The sequence below is a fragment of the Macaca nemestrina genome, chromosome 10, assembly GCF_043159975.1.
Source record: "Macaca nemestrina isolate mMacNem1 chromosome 10, mMacNem.hap1, whole genome shotgun sequence".
NCBI classification, from domain to species: Eukaryota; Metazoa; Chordata; class Mammalia; order Primates; family Cercopithecidae; genus Macaca; species Macaca nemestrina.
This window is the reverse complement of record NC_092134.1, coordinates 134,470,362-134,492,946: the sequence shown is the minus strand read 5'-3', so window position 1 is coordinate 134,492,946 and position 22,585 is coordinate 134,470,362. Positions and strand designations below refer to the sequence as shown.

At 36.0% G+C, this 22,585-nt stretch overlaps 1 protein-coding gene and 1 long non-coding RNA gene across 2 annotated transcripts in view; both read right to left on the bottom strand.

Moving 5' to 3' along the window:
* LOC105499950 (uncharacterized) overlaps nucleotides 1-22,585 on the bottom strand; it is a 186,778-nt gene that overhangs the window by 67,000 nt on the left and 97,193 nt on the right. The gene's annotated exons all lie outside the window — the stretch shown is intronic.
* The window catches only part of LOC139356576 (salivary acidic proline-rich phosphoprotein 1/2-like), a 44,005-nt gene that overhangs the window by 17,859 nt on the left and 3,561 nt on the right, over nucleotides 1-22,585 (bottom strand). The gene's annotated exons all lie outside the window — the stretch shown is intronic.

Here is a 22,585-nt window from a genome sequence, read left to right as displayed (position 1 = left end):
GCAATGAATACCCAAGCTCTTGCACCAAGAGTTACAGACAAGAACAGAACTTTCCCTGAAAAAGTAGCTATCAAAAAAGTGGTGTCAAGATCCTGAAGTTTCTTTTTTCAAAGAATTATAACGGGAATCAAAACATGGCTTTACTGGTACAATGTGAAACAAAGAACAATCAAAGCAATGGCTACCAAGAGGTGGAAATGGTCCAGTCAAAGCAAGAGTGGATGGGCAAAGGGCAAAGGTCAGGTCAAAAATTTATATGGGAATCTCTCCATGTTTTGCTTGTAGAGTTTCTGGAGGTTCAAGGAATGACAATAACTGCTTATTATAAAAATGTCCTGAGAAAGTTAGCCAAAGCTTTAGTAGAAAAATGCCTGGAAAAACTTCATCAGAGTCCTTCACCACGACAGTGCTCCTGGTCATTTATCTTATGAAACAAGGGCAATTACGTGAGAGTTCTGATGGAAAATCATTAGGCATCCACCTTAGTTTTATTTTGGCCCCTTTGAGCTTCTTTTTGTTTCCTGTGCTTTCATGATGGTATATATTGTCCTTTTGCTTCAAGGCATGGAATTCCCTTAAGCATTTTTTGGTAGGGCAGGTCTAGTGGTAATGAATTCTCTCAGGTTTGGAATTTCAGGGGAAAACTTCATTATTATTCCATTTTGAAGATTAGCTTTACTGGAGATAGTATCATTTTCTCCTGTCCTGTACAGTTTCTCCTGTGAATATCACTCGTAATCTGATGAGGCTTCTCTAACATATGACTTGATGCTTTTATCTTATTGTTTTTAGAATTTTCTGTTTGTTTTTGACTGTTGACATTTTGACTCTTATGTGCCTTGGTCTTTTGCGGTTGTGTCAGCTTGGATATATTTGAGGTCCTGTATTTGGATGTTCTGATCTCTTGCTAGACTTGACAAATTTTTAGCTAATATTGTGTTTTAAAATTTTTCCATGCCTTTGTCCATCTCTTCTCTGTCTGGAATACTCAAAATCAAACATCTGGTCACTCCACGGTGTCTTGGGAGACATTGATTAAATTGTGAATATCATTTTAAATGACCTAAATTTTGATTCATTTATCACAAGAAATCTAAAATTTCAGAAAGTCACGAGGGAGATTGGTCAGAGAGTTGTATACCAAAATACAAATTTGTATATTATATGCACAACTATTAGACTTCTGCCTGAGAGCGTCTCCCATGTCCTAGCCCCAGAGCTGGTGTTACTCTGTCAGTGGTTGGGACTGTAGAAGGAGACAATGCTCACTAGCCTAAAGTCAAGTGTCTAGCCTCAGTTTACCACTGTTTTAGCAATGTCGGGGGTGTTGTGAAACTTTTAATTACTCAATTTCAAATTTTGTAGAAAAATACAATCACACCTTCTTTTATAGGGGATTAAAAGCAACACAAATCTTCCTCATATTGTTATAAAATTATATAAGAAGTGGGTAAGTGTGCATTTTTAAAAGGGGATTATTTTCAAGTGACTAATGACAGACTTACTTTTCTTTTAGGTGAATATGTAGCTTTTCTATCAGAACATGGTCTTCTCTTCTGCTTAACAGTATTTGTAATAAATTCTGCCATAGATTTCTTACTACATTTGTTGATTTTTAGATGCACCTGCCTACATTTTTAGCATCTTGAAATTTGGAATGTGTGGCAGATCATACCTTCCAAAGATGGCTGAAAGATTATCTCTCACCTCATGCTTTCTGACTACAATGGCACCTTGATATCCTCCCTGCAACTGGTGACATCGAAGTCCTCCCCCTTGAAGCTCAGTGGACCTCTGTAACTGCTTTGACCAATAGAGTGTGTAAGAAGTGATGCTTAGTAACTTTTTAGTCTAGATCATAAAAATGACATGTAATTCTGACTTGTTCTCTCAGAAACCAGTCCACCTGCTGTGAGGAAGCACATGCTGTGAGGTAGAAATCTAAAATTAGTTTGTAAAATAATTGGATATTGAATTGTCCCCAAACAACATGGAATGACCAATTTTTCTTCATTGGTTGAATTGCTTCATTATCATACAATAAATTTTCATACATATATGGGTATATAGCCAAAGATGTAATGATCATCCCATTGTACCTAGAATAGTAATAATGTTTTATATCATTAGCTCTTTTATCCCTACAGTAGCCTTTTAATAATTCCTTGCATTATGTTTACTCTTCAGATGAAAAAACAAAAGATCAATATGATTGGTTGACATTTTCAGTCATATAGCTGGAAAGCATCAGTCTGCTTGGTTAAATGTATTACTGAGTAAGTAATTTTGTATAGCTTTGTAAAGGGAATTTCATACTTGATTTTTCATTCCTGCTATTTATTGTTAGTATACAGAAATGCTGCTAATTTTTGCATATTGATATTTTATCCTGCCATGTGACTGAATAGTCCTACATTTTTTTTGGTGGAGTTTAGATTTTTCTTTTTTTACGTTAACAATTTTTTTAACTTCTATTTTAAGTTCAGACGTACAACTGTATGTTTGTCACATAGGTAAACTTGTGTCATGGGGGTTATACAGATTATTTCATCACCCAGGTATTAAGCCTAGTACTATTAGTTATTTTTCTTGATCCTCTTTCTCCTTTCACCCTCTACCCTCTGAAAGGCCCCAGTGTGTGTTTCCTAATATAAGACTATGTCATCTGCAAACAGGAACAATTTAACTTCCTCTTTTCCAATTTGGATGGCTTTTTTTTTCACTTGCCTGATTCTTCTCACTAGTACATGACATAAAGTAAAATGTTGACTGAGTGCTGTCTTATTCCAGTTTTTAGAGAAACATCTTTCAGTTTTCCCCATTCTGTATGATGTTAGGTGTGAGTTTGTCACACATGGTTATATTATATAGAGGTGTATTCCTTCTTTGTGTAGTTTGTTGAGAATTTTTATCATAAAAGGATGCTAATTTTTATCAAATGCTTTTTCCTACATATATTCATATGCTTGTATGTTTTTTGTCTTTATTCTGTTAATATGATGTACCACATTTATTGATTCATGTATGCTGAACCATTCTTGCATTCCTGGGATAAATACCACTTGATTATTACTAATTATCTTTTCGATGTGTTCTTAGATTTGGTTTGCTCACATTTTGTTGAGGATTTTTGTGTCTGTGTTCATCAGAAATACTGACCTCTAGTTTTTGTTATAGTTATTGTTGTTGTGTTCTTGTATACACGTTTTTAGCATTGGGGTATTCCTGGCATTCTAAAATTAGTTAGGAAGTATTCTCTCCTCTTAATTCATTGGAATCGTTTGATGAGGAATGCTGTTCCTTTTTCCTTATAAGTTTGGTAGAATTAATCACTGAAACCATCTAGGTCTGGACTTTGCTTTGTTGGGAGATGTTGTTTTGATTACTGATTCTATTTCTTTATTCATTATTAGTCTCTTCAGGTTTACCCTTCTTTCCAGGCTCATTTTGTGTGAGTTGTATATGTCGAAGAATTAATATTTTTTCATGGTGTCAATTTTAGTGTATAGTTGTTCAAAACATACAGTTTCATTAGTGTATTATTGTCCAAAATATACAGTTGTATTTCTATGGTATAAGTTGTAATATCTTCTTTTTAGTTTCTGATTTTGTTTCATTCAGTTTTTTCTCTCTGTCTATAGATACAGATATAGATATAGATATATATTGCATAGTCTAGCTAGACACTTAGAAATTTTATTTACTATTTATTTATTGTTTCAATAAGCCAACTTTTCATTACCTTGAGTTTGGGGTATTTCTTTTAGTTTCTAGTTGTTTGGTTTTGCTCTTATTTTTATTATATTTTTCCTTTCACTAATTTGGGATTCAGTTTGTTTTTAGTTTTCTAGTTCCTTCAGGTGGATCACCGGGTCATTTAATTGAAATCTCTCCACTTTTGGATGAAAGAATTTAATCATAACATCTCCCCTCTTAGCACTATTTGTGCTGTATGTTGTATTTACATTGTCATATTTCAAAAACATTTTAATGTTCTTCTAGAATTTTCTTCATCGACCCAGTGGTTGCTCAGGAGCATGTTGTTTAATTTCCATGTATTTTTACAATTTCCAAAGTTCCTCTTAATATTGATTTTTAGTTTTATCCATTGTGGTCTAAGAAAATACTTTAAAATATACTGCTTTTTAAAAATGTACTGAGAATTGTTTTGTGACCTAACATATGGTCTATTCTAGAAAATCTTCCACAAGCTAATGAGAAAAATGGTATGTTTTGCAACTGTTAGATAAAAATGTCTATGATGTGTATTGGGTCCCCTTAGTCTTAAGATTAAGTCCAATATTTCTTTGTAGATTTTCTGTCTAAATAATCTGTTTAATGCTGAGAGTCAGGTGTTAAAGTCTATACTACTATTGTATTGGAATCTATTTATCCTTTTAGATGTCATAATGATAGCTTTATATATCTGGGTGCTCTAGTGTTGGGGGCATATATTTAGTTTTGTTACATCCTCATGCTAAATTGATCTTTCTATTCCTATATAACCTTCTTTTCCTCTCCTTACTGTTTTTGACATAGCGTCTATTTTATCTGATGTAAATGTACCTATTTCGACTTGCTTTTTGTTTCTTTTTACATGGGATATTTTCTTCTGTCCCTTCACTTTCAGTCTGTATGTGTCTTATCAGGTGAAGTCAGTTTCTTGTAAGCAGCATATAGTTAGGATATTTTTAAAAAATTCATTCAGCCAGTCTATGTCTTTCAAGTGGAGAATTTAATCAATTTTCAATCAAGATTATTATTCATATGCAAGAAAATACTTCATTCATTTTGTTATTTGTTTTTGATTGTTTTACATATACTTTTTTTCTTTTTCTCTCACTTTTTATTATTGTGGTTTAGTATTTTTCTGTAATAGTAAAATTTAAATCATTTCAAGTCTTCATTTGTCTGCTCTACTAGGGAGTATTTTAAATTTTTTGTGTTTTCATAGTGGTAGACAGTGTACTTTTGCTTTCAGGAGCAGGATTCACTTATGCATATTCCATTAAGCATATATTGCGGGGCAGTCCTTGTGGTGATGAATTCTCTCAGCTTTTGCTTTTTAGGGAAAAACTTTATTATTATTTCATTCTGAAGTTTGGCAGATTTTTTTCTTTGAACACTTTGAATATATTATTTTATTCTCTCCTTTCACAGTTTATAGTGAAAATCACTGTTAATTTGATGAGGTTTCCCTTATCATGACTTGATGCTTTTATCTTACTGTTTTTAGAATTATCGACTTTTGGCTTTTGACAGTTTGACCACTGTATACCTTGGAGAAGGACTTTTGGGCTTGTGTCCATTTGAATATCATTGAAGTCCTCTATTTGAATGTCTAAATCTCTTGCTAGACTTGACAAATTTTCAGCTATTATTTAGTTTAAAATTTTTGTCATGCCTTTGCCCATCTCCTTGAGTATTCTGGAATACTCAGAATCAAACCATTGGTAACTGCCTGGTATTCTATATTTAATACTGGTTTTATTTAGATGATTTATTATATTTTCTATCTGGTTTGTTTCAGAAATCTAGTCCTCAAGTGGTGAATTTTTTTCTTCTGCCTTACCTAATCTATTCTTGAAGCTTTTGAAAAATATTCTTTTTACTTTATTCTTTGAATTCTTTACTACCAGGATATCTGTTTGGTCTTTCTCATGACATCTATGTATCTGGTGAATTTCTTATTCATATTCTGATTTTTTGTATTGATTATCTTTGCTCTATTATATTTAAGCTTCTATGATATAATATTTATGAATTTTTCAGAAGTTCACAGATTTTATTTTTGTTGCAATCTCCTGCTGAAGACTAATTGTGGTCCTGTAGGGGTGTCATGTTTTCTAGCATCTTCATGTTTTTTGAGCCCCTATATTAGTATATGCACGTCTGGAGTAACAGCCTCTTCTTGATTGGCTTTCATAGGCGAACACTATTTTTCTATAGATATATCTATAGGGTTGGTTGCATACAGCACTTTAGCTTTGATTCTGGGTGTATACACTAGCATAATATCTGTAAGGTTTCTTTGTCTCTAGTCAGCATCAGTGGTCTGTGATTTCCTCAGTTGCTAAGACTGAGGTTGTTAGTAAAAATTTTTGTGAGGTTTTGATGGGAACAGGGGTACTAGATGGGCCAGTCTTCTACCTACATTGGTGGCAGCAGTGGAATGAGCATGCCAGTCTTTGAGCCTCCAGACAGCATACATTGATACCAATATCTGCAGGTTCAGTTGGGTCAATTATTGTACCTCCAGGGAGTTTCCTGTGGTGCTGGAAGTTGCAGCGGTGGACCTGGTAAGTGAGTGGTTCTTGGGACTTTGTGCAATGTGCCTGGCATGGGTGATAGCAATAGCAGTAGCAAGACAACCCTCAGGCTTCCGGGTTGAATGTGTCGGTGGTAATGGTGGTGGCAATGGTCTGTGTAGGCCAGTCCTAAGAATCCAAGGTGTTACATGCAGGTAGGTACTGGCAGTGGTCTTGGCACAGGCTGTGTAAGTTTGTCCTCAGACCCATGAGAGGAGTACATGGGTGCCAGCAGTGCTGGATGGGATGGGATGAACCCAGACTAGCTCCTAAGTGTCAGCAGTGATTCTTGCAGGTCAGGAAGAGGGAGGATTTTTTCTGAAGGGTCAATGTGGTTTCAGAGATAGCATATGGTTGTCTCAACAAAATTGCTACCCACTGGTTCCAAAGTATTGGTGTAGAGGCAAGCTGACTTCACTCCCCTAACCACCAGAATACCAAAAACAAATATAGAGCATTGAGATCTATGTCAGGAACAATACATAGCTCAAGTATGAAAACGAGATGGTTCTCGGGGCCAAAGAGAAGTGGAAAATCATCAAGAACACAGTATGAGATGGTACTTCCACCTCCGTGATGTCCCACTTTCCTATTCTTCCTGGCACCACGCATGCAGAGAATCTCCCCCAATTCATGGATTTTAGAGTGAATAAAGTGAAATTGATGTTCTCAGAAAGGTTATTCACCACCTTGGATTCCCTGGCAAGAAACTTGCTCTCCCTTAGCCCGTGAGATGCATTATGATTCCTGAGGGAAGATGAATATTCTCTGTCCTCAGGGAGGAATATTCCTGAAGAGAACAAGAGACAAAATAGGGAGGAGGGAAGATCATCTCCAGTTCTGGACACTGTTCATAACTTGGCCAAAGGAGAAGCCAAATCTGAGTAGATGTTCAATAGCACCATGCTTTAGGAGGTACATTCCTTAGGTCACCAGACCATAACCCCTAGCCAGGTTTCTCATACTTCTAGGGTAATTCCTTTGGGATATTTCCCATTTAGGACAGTTAATACTCCAACCATTTACTAAAGACAAGGTAAAAGTGAGGTTAAGGCACCACCTAGAGTCAAAAAAGAGGCAACAACCCAGTAGTGAGGATTTGCCAAGCAAATAGACTCAATAACAGCAAACACAATCCAGACTTGAAAAACTGGAATTAATTAACAACCCTTCTATGGAAAGACAAAGAAGTATGCCCACAGGACACAACAGCAAGCAAAGAGCCAGGGCCTTCCCAAAAGGACAAAGGTACCAAACAAGTTTCTGACCCCAGTAACACTACAATTGGTTAGCTCTCTGATCAAGAATCCAAAATAACAATTTTAAGGAAATCAGTTATCTGCAAAACAGCATAGAAAAGCAATTTATTACTTAAAGTATAATAAAAAAATAAAAAAAGAAAAGCAATTTATTGATTTATCAGAGAATTTTAACAGAGATTAAAATAATTTTGAAAAATCAAACGGCAATCTGGGGACTGGTAACTAGATTTGCTGAATTGGAAACTCCTTAGAGGCTCTCCACAGCAGAATGAATTAAGCACTGAAAAGAATTAGTGAGCTCAAAGACTGACTGTTTGAAAACGCACAGAGGGGAAAAAAAGAACAAACAAGACCACCTACAAGATACAGAAAATTATCTCAAAAGACAAAACCTAAGATTTATTTGCGTTGAAGAGAAAGCTCAGCAAAGCAAGAGGTAGAAAGTTTATTCAAACAAATAGTAAAAGAAAACTTTCTAAAATATGAGAAAGATATAACTATACAAATAGAGTATGGTCTTGGAACACTAAACTTAGTACTACCCCATGGCATATGATAATCAAACTCTGAACTGTAGAGGACAAAGATGACCCTAAACAAAGGAAGAAATAAGAAGAAAATAACATATAAATTAGCTCCAATTAGACTGGCAAGAGACTTCTCTATGGAAACCATACAAGCCAGTAAGGAGTGCAACCTAAGATATGGAAGATCATATCATAGGAAAAAAACCAAGTCTGTATAAATTCAAAAGCCAGAAATTATATTAAATATTTTTTCTTACCAAAATGGATTAAAACTAGACATCAAGAACAAGAGAAATCTTGTCTCGGGGGAAAAATAACAGATGCTAGAAAGCATACGGAGAAAAGAGAACTCTTACACACCCCTGGTAGGAATGTAAATTAGGACGACTTCTACTGAAAACAGTATAATTTCTCAAATAAGTAAAACCAGAAGTAGCATTCTATTGAGCAATCCTACCACTGGGTATCTACACAAAGAAAAAGAAATCATGTATCAAATACATACCTTCAACTGTATGTTTATTGCAGCAACATTCACAATAGCAAATATATGGAACCAACCTAAGTATCCATCAGTGGATAACTGAGTAAAGGAGACGTGGTATATATACACAGTGCCATACTATTCAGTCATAAAGAATCAAATAACATCCAATGTGGAAAGATGGATGGAACTGGAGGTCACTTTCTAAAGGGAAACAGGCTTGACACAGAAAGTTGAATATAAGATGTTCTTGCTATAAGCGGTTGCTAAAAATGTGTTTGCCTGAACTGATGCTTCCAGTTCATGACCCTCAAATTCCAGACTCACAAACCCCCAGAAAGACAGACAGTAGTCAGAAATTACATGCTGATTATTTCATTGCTATATTAAAGTTACTGTTGCAAGCACATTGTTCCTATGTCATGGGTTTTGGAAGTACATTTATCTTCTTATTTGCTTTCTGAAACAAACAAGGAAGGAAGGAAGTTATAGACAAGATACAACAGGCAGAAAGTGTTTAATAACTTGCTGGTATTACTGCGATGAGGTAGTTAAGAGCCCATTTATTTCTCTCTCTCTCTCTCTCTCTCTCTGTCTGTCTGATTATCTAACCACACTTTTCTTCCTAATTTATTTTTGCTTGCTCACTCTTTCTATGCACCTAGCACATTATTTGCACTACACTGTTGCTTATAATTTGAGGAAAAGGGATTATTTTTGGGTTTTTTGTTGTCATTTTTTGATGTTTCCAGCAAGATTCCCTCCTCCTTTATCCTAATCAAGTCAGCTGCCATTGTTCCTCTCCTTTCCTAGATTTTGTAGAACCAGTGCAAAGTTTTGTAAAAAGTATTCTCCGATGATTTACTGATTTTCTTATAATTTTAGGGAAATAAGGAATATTTAACCAATGAGAGGAAGTTTCAGGGGCTAAGCAATACTTAAACTGTCTAAAATAATTCATCTGGGTTTCTAGAGAAATGAAGAACTAGAATGTCATTCCCCCTAGAACTCGCTATACTCTTTTCTCCCTATTTTTCATTGCTCATTTCTCTCCCTCTCTTTGCCCCTTGCCATTCCTTAGCAAAATTTGAATGGATTTTCTAAAGGAGCCAGTATGATCTATTTTTAGGGGCAAAGAATTTATGGTAAAACTTTTTCTGAATGTAAAAATTTCAGGAACATAGGCATTATTGTAAGATAATGCAAATGACTAAATTTGACTCAAGAGCTAAGAAAAGGTTAAATATAAACAAAGTTGACAGAAATGGAAGAAATTGACAGAAAACTTTCTCTAACCACCTCTCACTATCACAGCAATGTCAATAGATACAGCAAATTTAAATATTTGATTTTTATATCATTAAAGAACACATAATCTTAAAATATTTAAATTTTTCTAAAACAAAGAAAATGATAAGCTTTTGGATTTGTTCTGTGATGTTCATAAAATAAATATGTAGGACTACAAAGATATTAGGAAAAGTTATAGTACATGAACAAGTCAACACTGCTAAAAATAATATATCATGTTAACAGAGAATTGCAAGGATGTTTCAATATTAAAAATTGGCCACATCTTATTGAAATGTCTCAAAACTTTCAGTGAGAAGTTCAAAGAAATCAGAACAGAATGATCTTATCATAATCACCACCAAGGTAGCCAATCCACACGCAACCTATGCCCTATACTCTGGCTTCTCTCCTGTTATCTCAAGTGAAATCACTTGGCTTCTCTTTTACCCTTGCATTGGGTTCCACATTCTATTGCCTAATCAAGGATTTTGCTTCTGCAGTTATGTCTGTCTTCTTCTCTGCATCTAAAATTTGTATTTCTTTATGGGACTGAACCAGTCACCAAAAATCTGCTGTGGTATCACCCATTTTTCCAGGCCTTTCCCACATCCTTACTGCCCTTCCATCTACCACATTGTTTATCTGCTATCTTTATTGCAAAAGTCCTTGAAATGTCTGACTATAGTTATTGCCTCCATCTACTCACCTCCCATTTTTTCTTCTACACAGTCTACAGAGGCTGTTGTACTTACTACTACAATTCTGACAAGGTCATCTGTGACCTCCACCCTACCTAGTTCAGGAGTCAATTCTCAATCCTGCATTTCACTTAACTTCTCAGCAATCTGATGCCATTGACCACACCCTTCCTCCAGGAACACTTTATCAACACGTCCGGGGACCTCACTCTCTCTCCTAGGGTTTCTCCTAACTTTCCTGCTTCCCTCCTGCTGCTACAAATTATTCTCCTCCAAATTTTCTCTATCACAATAAATTACATCTCTTTTCCTCACACAACAAATTGCTTCTGGTCCAATAGTAAAATTCTATTATTTTGAAGCTCCACCTTCAAAATAGATTTTAAATGCAACAATTTCTAGTGACTCATATCACTCTCAGCCCTTCTAGGCAAGAATCATTTGTAGGTTACTACAAAGAGCATTTCTACTCTTCCCCGATCCTCTTTCTGCAAATTAACCAATTCAAAATCAAATTCATTTTATTTAAAATTTTCCAGTGGATTGTTATTGATAGTTTCAAAAGAACAAAATTCAAATTTGTTGTAATGTCCAAGATTGCACAGATGGCAACCCTGTCTATATCTGAACTTACTGACTTTATTATATCTAATTCACTCTGTTCTAGCCATACTGATCTTCTTAATTTTTCTCTAATAGATCAAGCTCGTTCCTATCTTTATCAAGAATTCCTTATCACTGTATTAAAATCTGCTCAAATGTCACAACTTTAAGCCTGCATTGAGTACAAAAAAGTATTGATATCCTTAACCAGCTTTATTTTTGTATCAAAATAATTGTCATTGTGAGACAGCCAGCACCCAAGATCCTTACCTGATGGTATTCACATTCTGAGGTAGTCCCCACCGCAATATATAAGGATTGGCCTATGTGAACAATAGAATATGGCAGGAGTAGTGGTATGTTACTTCTTGGATTATAGTATGGAAGAAATTATGGTTTCATTGATTGTTCCTTAACTTCTCTATCTCATTCTCTGTCTGTCTCTCCCTGTCTTTCTGTCTCTGTCTCTCTTGCTTTGAAAAAAGCCAGCTACCCTGTCAAGCAGCTCTATGAAGAGGCCATCCATTCTAATCAGTTTTCTGAGTCTCCCTCATTTGGCTTCACAGTGGGGTAAACATCTAGAGTGGAGGAGAAGGAAAGTCTCCACATCCAGTCCCTTCGCTCCGCACCTGGCCCCTATTACAACCTCACTCTCCCCAAATTGTTTCTAACATGGACACAGTTAGGTTGAATGATAGGCATGACACTGCTTCCTCCTAGAAAACCCAGCTAGGAATGGCAGTTCCAGCTCCAAGTACTGAAGTCTCTTTGGTAGTGACTGTTTTTTAGAATGAGGAGGTGTTTTTGCTTTTTTTTAATGGTTGTGCATACAGTCACCGACATCAACGCTACTCTGTACCTGAAATACTCTGTTAAACTAACATTTACTTCCTTGCAGTTTTTTTCTAGTGTTAAAAGTTATCTCTTTTTCCTTATTTCATTTTCTTTAAACATTAAATTTTCTGCAACTCCCAACAGACCTTCACAATGTCACCCAATTTTTTGTTTTGTTTTGTTTTTTTGAGACGGAGTCTCACTCTGTCACCCAGGCTGGAGTCCAATGGTGCAGTCTAGGCTCACCGCAACCTCCGCTTTCCAGGTTCAAGTGATTCTCCTGTCACAGCCTCCTGAGTAGCTGGGATTACAGGAACCAGCAACCACACCTGGCTAATTTTTGTATTTTTAGTAGAGAAAGGGTGTCGCCATGTTGGCCAGGCTGGTCTCGAACTCCTGACCTGAGGTGATCCACCTGCCTTGGCCTCCCAAAGTGCTGGGATTATAGGGTGAGCCACCGCGCCCAGCCCCACAGTTTCTCTCAATACAAATTTCTTCACCGTCACACCTGTGAGATAATTTGCTTTTACTCTAGAAGTCCCCCTTTGTCCCTCTTAAGTGGATGATGTGTATCCTGAGTTAATGCTTTCCTCTTTCTAATTTTTTTTAAATTTTCTTTATACCCATGACCACAGCTTCTTGCAAATGACTGCGTAAGACACAATATATTTCAAGATCTTTTACGTCTGAGAATATTTTCATCTAGACTCTCATTCGATTAATAATCTGGCTGATATACCATGCTAGTTTGAAAATTATTTTTACTCAGGCTTTTTATAGCACTTTTCCACCGTCGTCTGACTTCTATCCATTTCTATCCACTATCCAGAATTATTATTCTAATTCTTAATCATTTTATATGCCTGGAAACTTCAGAACCTTCTTTATCCCTAAAATGTAATTTGACATAAGTTGATGTGGGTCTTTCCCCATTTATTGTGCTGGGCACTCAGCATTCCAAGAGGAATCCCTAATCTGGGCACTGCACTTTAGATGGGGCTTTACGTGAACACTGAAACCAAGGGAATGTTTTACTTTTTATTCTCATTAGAAAATATTTTTTAAGTTTACCTGTGAATAAAATGAGGAAAATGGGAGAAGTGGCAAAGTACTGAATCAGAGCCCTCCAGACCTGAAGATGCAGGTATGAGAATTTGACAAGCAAATAAAATTCACCACTTCTGTTCTGTCACACCAGAGGGAAAAAAAAAAAAAAATATATATATATATATATATACACACACACACACACACACACACACACACACACACACACGCTTTTGCTTAAGCTATTTAGCTCAAATAGATCAAAGGGCACGTCAAGGCAGACAGCTTCACGCACCCTGCTCATTAACTGCACTCTCTACCACTCCTATGCTCAGTGGGTAGTGTGGGGAGAAGCTTATAACTTCTTAGAAATCTTTCATCAGAAGTGAGGCATGGAAGCGCACAACTTGCCTAGCAAGCTCCCATAGGAGCTTGGCCAGGTCAGTGCTGGGCCCGAAGCCCAGCTCCTGCCTGCTGCTCCAGCAGACAGCCTTGTCACTCCGTATTTTCCCACCTCTCAGCTTGCAGGATCAGTCAGTGTTGGAGCATAGAAACAAATGATTCTTCTGTCTCTAGGCCAGGTCAGAGGGACAGTCTCCAAGGGACAGGCTTCAGGACTTGGATGGAAACCTTACCTGAACCTAGAGTCTAGTTTACTTTAAAACCTATGGTTATTCAGAGATAGAGTATGTGAGGCTCCATTTGTCTTCCTGCACAGGGCCCTGAAAATGTTAAATCTGGTCTTTTAGATAATCATTGACTTTTTTCATTATGGAGAATTATCCTTCCATTATATATTGCAATATTTAATTGATAATGTTTTTCCCGATATATACTCTGTTTTCTTTTTCTAAAATTCATGTTAGGTGAATTTTTTAATTGTCTTCACATTATGGACCATATCTTTGCCTTTTTACTCTACCTCATAGAAGATTTCCTTAACTTTACATTTTATTGAACTTATCATCAATTTAATTTACAGTTGCTCATATTCTTTTGTGTTCTCTGGTCAATCTTCTATTTGATAGCATCTTTTTATGTGTTACGGTTATCTCAGAATATATTAATTATAGTCTTGTAAACGTTTCTTCTGCTCTTTATCTTACCTCTTTTCCTTCAGAATTACCCTTTGTTCTGATTCTTTGAGTCTCATTTGATGGAGAATTCCTTCAATTGTCTAGTCAACTTTTGATTCCATTCATACTTAAGAGTAGACACTGAGATGATCAGAAAGTTGCACGTGTATTGCAAGAGGTCTGGAGAATCATGCACTTCTCAGTAGGGGGACTGGATGCCCAGTAGCTATTTTGTGCAGATCTCCAGTTGCTGCCTCTGATACAGTGCTGATCCTTCTGAAGAATCCCTCATCTTCTTGATCTGAAAACATCGTCTTCATTACTGGTGTTGGGAAGATTTAGAGTCTTAGTTTAATAGACAAAGCTGGGCTTTGCAAGTAGTTGTCCCACTGTAAGTGGCAGAGTTAGAATGAAAATCTACAGCTTCTCATTCCCAAGTCTGCACAACACTCCAAGGAAGTGACTGCTCCAACTTACAAATGCAGAACAACCTCAAAGTAAATTTGTACCATTTAGTTTCGTCGCTTAAACTATTGCATGTACACATTGCACAGTACAAATACATGCAATACTATCTAATTGTATATAAACTCATACATATCCTTTTGCAAAAGTCTAGTTTAAACATTACCAAATCAGGGATAACTGTCTCCATACACAACTGAAACAAATTTGAGAGATGTAAGATTACCTGTTCTCTCTGCAGGAGGAAAATATACGCCTCACAAAGATGTTTACATCTGAATTACCAGAACCCATGTTTTATGTTAAATTACAAGGCGAAGGGCAATTAAGTTTGTTAATCATTTGACCTAAAAATAGAGAGAGTTTCCTGGATCCAACATCAAGGTAAATGATAGGAAATGGCACATGGTTTTCTATCTTATAATGTGCTTTTTTATCTCAATGCCTTTTTCCCCTTTCAGAGCATACCTTACTCAAAAGCAGGAAATACATTTGGGCATTTTTTATTTCTGTGAAGTATGCTCATTGGTATTTTGTTTGGGATTGCATTAAATCTGAAGACCATTTCAATTAGTATGGCCATTTTCATAATATTAATTGTTCCAATCCATAGAGTATCTTTTCATTTATTTGTATCTTCTTCAATTTCTTTTATCAATGTTTCATAGTTTGCAGTATTAGAGATATTTTATCTCTTTGGCTAAGTTTATTCCTAGGTATTTTATTCTGTTTTGGTTACTGTAAATGAAATTGTTTTCTGAATTATTTTTCATATAGTTCACCATTAGCATATAGAAATGCTACTAATTTTTGTATATTGATTTTGTATTCTGCAACTTTACCGGATTTATTCTAACAGTTTTTTGTTGAAGTCTTTAGGGTTTTCTATAAATAAGATCATGTCATTCAAAAAGATGAACAATTGTCTTCCTTCTTTTCAATTTCAATTTTTTTTTTTATTTCTTTCTCTTGCCTAATATCTCTGGCTAGTACTTTTAATACTACATTGAATAGGAGTGGTGAAAGTGAACATCCTTATCTTTCTCCTAATCTTAATCTTTCACTTTTCCTTATTCTGCATGATGTTACCTGTGGGTTTGTCATATATGGCCTCTTTGTGTTGAGGTACATATCTTGTGTGTCTAATTTGTTGTGAGCTTTTATTACACAGGGATATTGAATTTTATAAAATACTTTCTCTGTATCTGTAGAGATGATCATATGGCTTTTGCCCTTCGTTTTGTTCATAAGGTGCATCACATTTATTGATTTGTATATGTTGAATAAAACCCACTTGATCATAGTGAATGATCTTTTTCATGTGCTGCTGTGTAAACTTTGCTAAAATCTTGTTGAATTTTGCATTGATGTTCATCAGGGATGTTGGCTTGCGGCTGTTTTTATTTGATGTATCTTTTGTTTTGGAATCAGGGTCATGCTGGCTTTGTAAAATGCGTTTGGAAGTGCTTCTTCCTCTGTAATATTTGGAATTGTTTCAGGATAATTAGTATTAATTCCTCTTTAAATGTTTGGTAGAATTCAGCAGTGAAGTTATCAAGCCTGGTTTTTAGAAATTGATACATAATGTTAGTACATATTTATGGGACACATGATATTTTGTTATAAGCACATAGAATGTATAATGATTAATTTAGAGTACTTAGGGTATCTATCTTCTCGAGTATTTATTATTTCTGTGTTTGGGGAACTGTTCAAGTCCTTTCTTCTAGCTATTTTGAAATATTGTTAACCATAGTCACCCTAATCTATTATCAAACATTTGAACTTATTCCTTCTCATTGTATGTTTGAACTTATTAACCAACCTGTCTTCATACTCATTCCCCTGCCTCACACACACCTCTCCCAGTCTCTTGTAGCCATTATTCTATTCTCTCCACTGTGTGATCAACATAAGTGAGAATATGCAATATTCGTTTTTCTGTGCCTGGCTTATTTCTCTTAACATAATGCCCTCCAGTTCCATCCATGTTGCTGCAAATGACATGATTTTATTCTTTTTTTATGGGTGAATAGTATTACATTGTGGATATGTATCTTTTTTTTTTTTTTCAATTTGTCCACCGATGGACACTTGGGTTGATTCCACATCTTTGCAATGGTGAATAGTGCTGCAGTCAACATTTGAATATAGGTATCCCTTTGATATTCTCATTTCTGTTTCTTTGGATAAATAGCCAGAAGTGAAATTGCTGGATCATATGGTCATTCTATTTTTAGTTATTTTGAGAAATCTCCATATTGTATCCATAGTGACTGTACTAATTTACATTCCCACCAACACCAAGGGTATGTAAGAGTTTTTCCTTGCATCCTCACCAGCATCTTTTTTTTTTTACTTTTAATAATACCTATTCTAATTGGAGAAGGATGATATTGTGGTTTTAATTTGCATTTGCCTAATGATTAGTGATGTTGAGCAGTTTTTATATACCTGTTAGACATTCGTATATCTTTTTTTGAGACATGTCTAAAGTGCAGTTAAAATCCAATGTTTATTTCTTAATTTTCACTCTGGATTATGTGTCTAAGGCTGAGAGTGGGGCATTGAAGTCCCTAACTATTACTCTATTGGAATCTATCTTCCCCTTTATGTCTAATAATATTTGCCTTATATATCTGGGTGCTCTAGTGTTATTTGAATATTTAGAATTGTATTATCCCTCTTGCTGAATTGATCCCTTTATCCTACATAATGACCTTTTTTGTGTCTTTTTGCTGTTTGTAAATTAAAAATTAAAATCTGTTTTATCTGATACAAGTATAGTGCTTCTACTCACTTTTTGTTTCTATTTGCACAGAATATCTTTTATTTATTTATTATTATTATTATACTTTAAGTTCTAGGGTACATGTGCATAACGTGCAGGTTTGTTACATATGTATACTCAAACAAATTTACAAGAAAAAAACAAACAACCCCATCAAAAAGTGGGCAAAGGATATGAATAGACATTTCTCAAAAGAAGACATTCATACAGCCAACAGACACGTAGAATATCATTTTTATCCCTTCACTTTAAGTCCATGTGTCTTTACAGACAAATTTACTTTATTATTGGCAGCATATAGTTGTGTCATGTTTTTTAAAATCCATTAAGCCAGTCTATATCTTTAAACTCAAAATTTTAATTCATTTACCATCAAGCTTATTATTACTATTGGAGGATTTATTTTTGTCATTTTATTCATTGTTTTCTGGTTATTTCATATATCCTTTTTCCTTTCTATATCTTTTATTGTTTATAATTGTCATTTGTTGATTTTCTGTAGTGGTAAAATTTAAATCCTTTCTCTTTTTCATTTATGTATTTGCTTTACCAGTGAGTTTTATACTTTTGTGTGTTTTCTGATGGACCATGTTGTCTTTTTGCTTCAAGGTATAGAATTTCCTTAAGCATTTCTTGTAGGACCAGTGTAGTAGTGATGAATTTCCAGTTTTTCTTGTTTAGGAAAGCCATTATTTCTACTTCATTTTTGAAGGATATCTTTGCTGGAAATCGTATACTTGGCTGATAAGAATTTTGTTTCAATACTTTAAATATATCATCTCATTCTTTCCTGGCCTGTAAGGTTTCTTCTAAGAAATTCATTGTTAATATAATGGGAGTTCCCTTTTATATGACTTATGTATCTTTTAAATGACGAATTTAATTTGTTTACTTCAAGGTTATTATTCACATGTGAGGTTGTGGTTTTTCTATATTGCTCATCATTCCCTGGTTGTTTTATATGTCCCTTTCTTCCTCTCTTATTGTTTATCATTTCTGTTAGTTTTCTGAAATAATAAGGCTTGATTCTCTTTCTTCTTTGTGTGTCTTCTCTAACAGTGAGTATTTGTATGTTTTCAAAATAGTGATTATCATCTGCTTGCTTCCAGATGTAGAACTCCCTTGAGCATTTGTTATAAGGTTAGTCTAATGCTGATAAATTCCCTCAGCTTTTGATTTTCTGTGAAAGATTTTATTTCCCCTTTATTTATGAATGATAACATTTCTGGGTATAGTATGTATGACTGAAAGTGTTTCTTCCAGAACTTTGAATATTCCATACTATTCTCTCCAGCCTATAAACTTTCTGTTGATAAATTATCTGTTGGTCTGGTGATCATTCCCTTATATATGGCTGGATGGTTTTCTCTTCTTTTAACAATTTTTATCTTTGAAGTTTTTTTTAAATTTTAATTTTAGGGGTACATAGTAGGTGTATATATTTATGGGTTATATGAGATATTTTGATACAGGCGTGTAATATACAATAATTACAACACGACAAATGGGGTATCCGTCACCTCAAGCAATTACTCTTTGTGTTTCAAACAATCCAATTATACTCTTGTAGTTGTTTTTAAATGTACAATTAAATTATTGTGTACTACTGTAACCCCATTGTGCTAGTAAAAACTAGGTCTTATTCATATTTTTAACTATTTTTGTACCCATTACCAGTCTCCACTTTTACCCCAATACCCCTACCCCAGTCAATTCTTCCAGGCCTCTGGTTACCATGCTTATACTATCTATCTCCATGGGTTCAATTGTTGTAATTTTTAGCTCCCACAGATAAGAAGGAACATGCAATGTGTGTCTTTCAGTTCCTAGCTTATTTCACTTAACATAGTCTCCTCCAGTTGCATCTATGTTGTTGTAAATGACAGGATCTCATGCTTTTTATGGGTGAATAATATTCCACTGTGTACATGTACCACATTTTCTTTATTCATTCATCTGTTGATGACACTTAGGTTGCTTCCAAATCTTGGCTATTATGCATAGTGCTGCAGTAAACTTGGGAGTGCAGGTATCTATTTGATATATTGATTTCCTTTCTTTTGGTTATATACCTAGCAGTGGAACTGCTGGATCGCATGGTAGCTCTATTTTTAGCTATTTGAGGAACTGCCAAACTGTTCTCCATAGTGGTTATACTAATTTACATTCCCACAAGCAGTGCATAAAAGTATCCTTTTCTATACATCCTCACCAGCATTTGTTGTTGCCTGTCTTTTGCATAAAAGCCATTTTGACTGGGGTGAAAAGATCTCTCACTGTAGTTTTATTTTGCATTACTCTGATTATTGATAATGTTGAACACCTTTTCATATGTCTGTTTGCCACTTGTATGTCTTCTTTTGAGAAAAGTCTATTCAAATATTTTGCCTATTTTTCAAATTGCATTGTTAGATTTTTTTCCTATACAGTTGTTTGAGCTCCTTATATATTCTGGTTATTAATCCTTTGTCAGATGGATAGTTTGCAAATATTTGTGAAATGTCTCGTCATTTTGTTAATTGTTTTCTTTGTTGTGAAAAAAAGCTTTTTAACTTGATGTGATCCCATTTATTCATTTTTGCTTTGGTTGCCAGTGCTCCTGAGGTATTACTCAAGAAATCTTTGCCCGCTCTGGTGTTCTGGAGAGTTTCCCCAAAGTTTTCTTGCTGTCGTGTTGTAGTCTTGTCAATGCACCAAGATGTAACAGTCTCTCATTGTCTGAGATAGTATCTGGAGTTCTTTGTCCTATGTCCAAGATGATTGAGAAGCGCAGACACAAGTGTGAGGTTAAAGCGTAAGTTTAATAAGCAAAAGAAGAAAGTTCTCTGTCAGCAGAGAGGGGAGCCCAAATGGGTTGCCCTCTATGAGGCTGGGGTACAGGGTATTTATGGACTAGGAAGGGGAAGGAATGTGCTTAGCCCATGGGCTGTCTTGGAGAACTTGTGACTAAGCTTGGCTCAGGGCCTTGGCCTGGGACCAATCAGAGGCTGAAGTGATGATTCATAAGAGGCTGTGATGATTCAGCTTGCTCTGGGACCATCAGGAGATGAAGTGAAAGCTTGGCCCAGGACTTTGGCCCATGACCAATCAGGAGCTGAAGCGATGATTCGTAGAGGCCAGGCTCACAGTCCAAAAATGTCTGTTTCTATGCCAGTGTTTTTTTTCTTTTTTTTCCTTTTTTTTTTTTTTTTTTTTTGATGTAGGCACATATCGCAATAATCTTCCTCCTTAGTACTGCTTTTGGGTTTACAGATAGGCTTATGTGCTTCTCTTCATAGCAGCAAGATCCCCTAGCCTCAGGCAGGTCCAAAGATGCTGTCCAGGAGTCAGGGACCAGAGTCCAAAATTTTGGAAATTTACCTTGCATTCTGTTTTACTGCTGCTAAGCTAGCACTCAGGCCAGGAGATGCAATTCTTCCCATTCTAATCTTCCCTTTTCATATGCAGAGGCACCTTACCCCATGGCCACCATCACCACAGGCCTTTGGGAATACTCTCAGGCTACCATCGATGTTCACTTAAGGACCAAGGGCTCTTCATTCAGCCTATGGTGAATAATGCTGCCTGATCTAGGACTCACCTTTCATAGTGGTGGGCTCCCCCTCTGGCCCAGAGCAGGTCCAGAAATGCTGTCCAAGAGCCAGGGCCTGGAATTGGGGACCCCAATAGCCCACTTGCTGTTATACCCCTCTGTGGCTGACCTGGTACCTAAGGTTCAAGACAAAGTCCCCTTTACTTTTTCTCTCTGCTTTTCTCAGGCAGGAGAGTCTCTGACCATACCCACCACAGCTAGGAATGTGTTGGGTCTCACTTGAAACCAGCACATCTCAGAGTCTCACTCAAGGCCCACACCATACTACCTGGATATCACTGCAGGTTATTCAAGGCCCAAGTGCTCTTTAGTCAGCAGGTGATTGGTTCTTCCATGACTTGGCTCCTCCCTTCAATGCAGTAGGTTTCCTTCCAGATCAGTGTGTATCTAGAAATGTCATCTGGGAGCTAGAGTCTGGAATCAGGGCTTCATGACTCTGACCAGTGCCCTATCCTACTGAGGCACAGCCACCCACACAGTGAATCATGTCTGCCTGGCACTCCCCTCTGCTCCTTCTACCTGACCTTCCTTTCCTAGCTGATGGTCTACTGTGAACCACCTAGGCAGGACTGCTTATCTGCAGTTCCCACGTTAAACGGTGTCTGATGAAATCAGAGATAGCAATCCCAGTAACACAGCTGGATCTGTAGAGCCAAACAACTACTCTCTCTAACGCATAAAATCCATAAAGCACAGCTAGAACTCTTCTGCTTCCCACACAGAGAAGAATTGCTAACTCATAATATATTTCACCTTCAAAATATATCCATAATTATGAAAGAAAATATTTATTTTTTGGTCACCTTGCCAAAGTAAAGTTATCCATAACAAACACCATTGATTAGAAAATACTCCTGTAATACTACCTCCAACACTTCAGAAGAGCCAGACCAGATCTTCATCTGCACAGCACATGATCCACTCATCCACAATGGTCAAGAGGCCTGTTTTTAAGATTTCCAGTCACATTCCCCTGACCCTGTCATACTTACAACCAAGCTATCCTCAAATTATCACTAGCCCTGTACAAAAATGTAAAAAAAATACAAGACCTACACAAGGCCTGTAATGAAAAGTGGCAGCCGGTGATACTGATTGATCTAGCTGTTCCATGAAAATATAAGTGGAAAACCACTAGATAGAATAGAAAAATCAGCAGATGAAGATTGAGCTACCAATACAGGACCCTACAAAACCTTTTGGAAACACAGTATCTTGGTGCCAAATTTTAAAAGCAAAAATGAAGAAAGCAAGTGAAGAAAAGTATAGAACCTTGTTTAGAAAATTAAATAAAGATTTCTACCAGAACGCATGAAGAAAGCAGCCAGATATAAAACATAGGCATAGAGAGGATTGATTCACAATATAACGCATCAACAAGTAAGGTTCAGCACAAGAGTGAAGAAGAATGAGTATAATAATATTACAGAGAAAATAATCTTTGGTGAAGGCAATCTGAGAAGCAAATAGCATGGAAACTAATTAAAAAATAGAAAATCAATGCAATACTTGAGGCTTTCAACAGACTATGATACTATCTAATTAGATTGTATTATTGTGTCCACTCAATAATCAGTCAGCGTGATTAAAATATTTAGTACAAGA